Below are 3600 nucleotides of genomic sequence, written 5' to 3' on the forward strand. Positions count from 1 at the left end.
ATTTTAATTCAAATGGCGCCTTTTTTGGCCAGACAGTGTAGAACACAGACAGTAATACAGACAGAACATCTCTTTAAATTCTCAAAGCCAACTGGATTTGACGAAGTTAAAAAATTATGTATTCAATATAAAGTATCTTTCCTCATAGATTGTATGTGTCTTTGTGCTATTTGACTGAGATCTGAGTGTTTTAAACAGTGTTTGTTTAAATGCACATTTACCTTTGATCTGTAGGAAAAAGTCCCTTTCTGAAGTTGAGTGGTGAAGGCATTGACCTGTCACTCTTCAGGGAAACACTGCTGGGTACAGGGGAGCCTGCTCTCTTCATCAGGACACTGTGGGCAGTGAGATGAAACAAACCCTCATGGTATAAGTATAATTAAAAAAATGGGGACGGCATCACACTGCTGGGTACAGGGGAGTCTGCTCTCTTCATCAGGACACTGTGGGCAGTGAGAGGAAACAAACCCTCATGGTATAAATATAATTCATACAATGGGGACGGCATCACACTGCTGTTAATCCTTCTGCTCTGCTTTCATGTACATTGATATGCTGTGAAGCTCTTGATGGAAACAGACTTATTTACAGTCAGGTATAATGTGAAATAAATTAAACCTAAAATTTAAATTCCTATATGAAAGGTTTAGTGTCATTTATTGAAATATGTAATTATTTGTTTGGTTTTGTTATGCAGTCATTTTGTATGGGAGGGCTGACCGAAAGAACGAGATCGCGGGTGCAAGCGGCCGAAATGAGTTTCCTCCGCAGGGTGGCTGGGCTCTCCCTTAGAGATAGGGTGAGGAGTTCAGTCATTCGGGTGGGACTCAGAGTAGAGCCGCTGCTCCTCTGCATCGAGAGGAGCCAGAAGAGGTGGCTCGGGCATCTGATTAGGATGCCTCCTGGATGCCTCCCTGGTGAGGTGTTCCGGGCATGTCCCACTGGGAGGAGACCCCGGGGAAGACCCAGGACACGCTGGAGAGACTATGTCTCCCGGCTGGCCTGGGAACGCCTCGGGATCCCCCCAGAGGAGCTGGATGAAGTGGCCGGGGAGAGGGAAGTCTGGGCTTCCCTGCTGAGACCCGACCCCAGATTAAGCGGAAGATGATGGATGGATGGATGGATGGATGGAGGGCTGATCTGTTGCTGTCCTCTAGTATAAAATAACTGGCAGATTGGAGAAGAAAAAGGCGAAGACAGAAGATGGCGAGGTCTTTTTATGAAGCTACACATATTACAGTGCTGCCCACTGACCAGCCCTAGCTAGGAGCCCAGGTTACTTTATGTTATGGCCTGACTATAGACCCAGAGAGACATGCATGCTAGTGGGCTGTAATACTGTTACCTCTCAGTGCTCTTTCTGTTACACTCCACAAGGGGGCGCATTTCAGAAGCAGCTTCCTCCATTTTCGTGACGATCCAAACCAGATGATTCCTGCTGGTTCCTTTGTGAACATGAAGGGTAAATAGATACATACATAAAGAACATCTAGTCCTAAACACTTTTACATCGACACAAAGCACTGGGATTCCATTCTGACACATTTCATGTCCGGGCTGCAGACTGACTTTCTCCACTAGTACTGAGAAAGTTACTTTTTAATTAAGGATTTAATTAAGGATTAATTTTAGGAGCATTAGCACAAAACTTGGGCACAGGACTTATATCGACGTACAATGCAACATATCTTAACTCTATCACTGATAAATACTTTGTAAATAAATATACAATTTACAGAAATCGCAAAGTGACGTGTTACTTTAAAGGAGAAAGACAAAAAAGTGAAGTAGCGCTTAAATCAATGGCACCGCCGCTCTATATAAGTGTGTCATACATGTTAATTTCATTATTAGTTGTGTCTGTTAACTATAATCTTACCTTGCAATAAAAATATCTTTATTTTTTTCCAGAGTCTTATTCGTGTTTCTTGACAAAATGGCGATTCCAGCTTTAAATCACTTTCACTTTCATTTACAGACAGGAAATGATCCGCTTCGTGTGAAACGCGGAAACTGTCTGAGCAGAAACGGACGCGGACTCAGTGGCACGGTGGACCGTTGTGGGGGGTTTTATCCATGTGACTTAATAATTCTGTCATAACGCACATTCTGCATTATATTTATGCTTATAAAACGCGGTAGTGCAGTGACACTTTACCCACGATTAAATAACGATTCACATCATTCTTTATTACGAATTAGTGCAAAAGCACCGTGGCACATGTTGTCCTTTGCATAGTGAATCCCAGCTGCTTCTGGTCACATTGTTCATCCAGGGACACGGTGATGTCACTTGGGACCTATGACGTTATATTTGTGCCTCATTCCTGAGCTCATAGACGGAATTTCACAAGCAGCATCCCCACTCCGCGCGCTCAGCTCAGCCTGCACGCTCGCTCACCTCGGCACAGCGTCACATTTATGCCACAATAATTAGCCAATAGAAGACCCGAAGTAGCTAATTCCTGATTGGTCAGTCTCCTCTCCAATCACTACACTCCTTGACATAAGGTAACTGGAACAGTTAAATTGCGCAAGGAAACGCGGAAATTATTTTAGCTATTTGACGAAACGGAACGTTAATAATATACACTGCTCAAAAAAATTAAATACTTTTTAATCAGAGCATAGCATCAAGTCTATTAAACTTCTGGGATATTGATCTGATCAGTTAAGTAGCAGAGGGGGTTGTTAATCAGTTTCAGCTGCTTTGGTGTTAATGAAATTATCAACTGGTGAACTAGAGGGGCAACAATGAGACAAATAGGAATGGTGTAACAGGTGGAGGCCACTGGTATTTTTCCCTCCATCTTTTCTGAAGTTTTTTTCACTAGTTTTGCATTTGGCGACAGTCAGTGTCACTACTGGTAGCATGAGGCGATACCTGGACCCTACAGAGGTTGCACAGGTAATCCAACTCCTCCAGGATGGCGCATCAATACGTGCCATTGCCAGAAGGTTTGCTGTGTCTCCCAGCAGTCTCAAGGGCATGGAGGAGATTCCAGGAGACTGGCAGATACTCAAGGAGAGCTGGACAGGGCCGTAGAAGGTCCTTAACCCATCAGCAGGACCGGTATCTGCTCCTCTATGCAAGGAGGAACATGATGAGCACTGCTGGAGCCCTACACAATGACCTCCAGCAGGCCACTGGTGTGAATGTTTCTGATTGTTTGGTCAGAGACAGACTTCATGAGGGTGGCTTGAGGGCCCAACGTCCTCTAGTGGGCCCTGTGCTCACTGCCCAGAACCATGGAACTTGATTAGCATTTGCCATAGAATACCAGAATTTGCAGGTCTGCCACTGGCACCCTGTGCTTTTCACAGATGAGAGCAGGTTCACCCTGATTACATGTGACAGACGTGAAAGGGTCTGGAGAAGCCAGGGAGAACATTATACTGCCTGCAGCATTGTTCAGCATAACTGGTTTGGTGCTGGGTCAGTGATGGTCTGCCTGCCGCATCATTTTTCACTTTGATATTCAGGGTGTCTTTGAATTCAGCCCTCTATAGGTTGATGATTTCATTTCCATCAAACAATGTCACATCCTTTCGTTCCTAACACATTACCTAGTCTACATCAGTATAAATATCCAGCATGAT

At 44.3% G+C, this 3600-nt stretch overlaps 1 long non-coding RNA gene across 1 annotated transcript; it reads right to left on the reverse strand.

Moving 5' to 3' along the window:
• Nucleotides 1-407: 407 nt before the first annotated feature.
• On the reverse strand, nucleotides 408-2164 carry LOC125728176 (uncharacterized). The gene is made up of 3 exons (XR_007388949.1): nucleotides 1880-2164; nucleotides 1346-1445; nucleotides 408-443 (listed from the first exon to the last, which is right to left on the reverse strand). It is a non-coding gene; the product is annotated as an uncharacterized LOC125728176 (long non-coding RNA).
• Nucleotides 2165-3600: the final 1436 nt, after the last annotated feature.

Source organism: Brienomyrus brachyistius, unplaced genomic scaffold, assembly GCF_023856365.1.
Source record: "Brienomyrus brachyistius isolate T26 unplaced genomic scaffold, BBRACH_0.4 scaffold184, whole genome shotgun sequence".
Classification (NCBI taxonomy): domain Eukaryota; kingdom Metazoa; phylum Chordata; class Actinopteri; order Osteoglossiformes; family Mormyridae; genus Brienomyrus; species Brienomyrus brachyistius.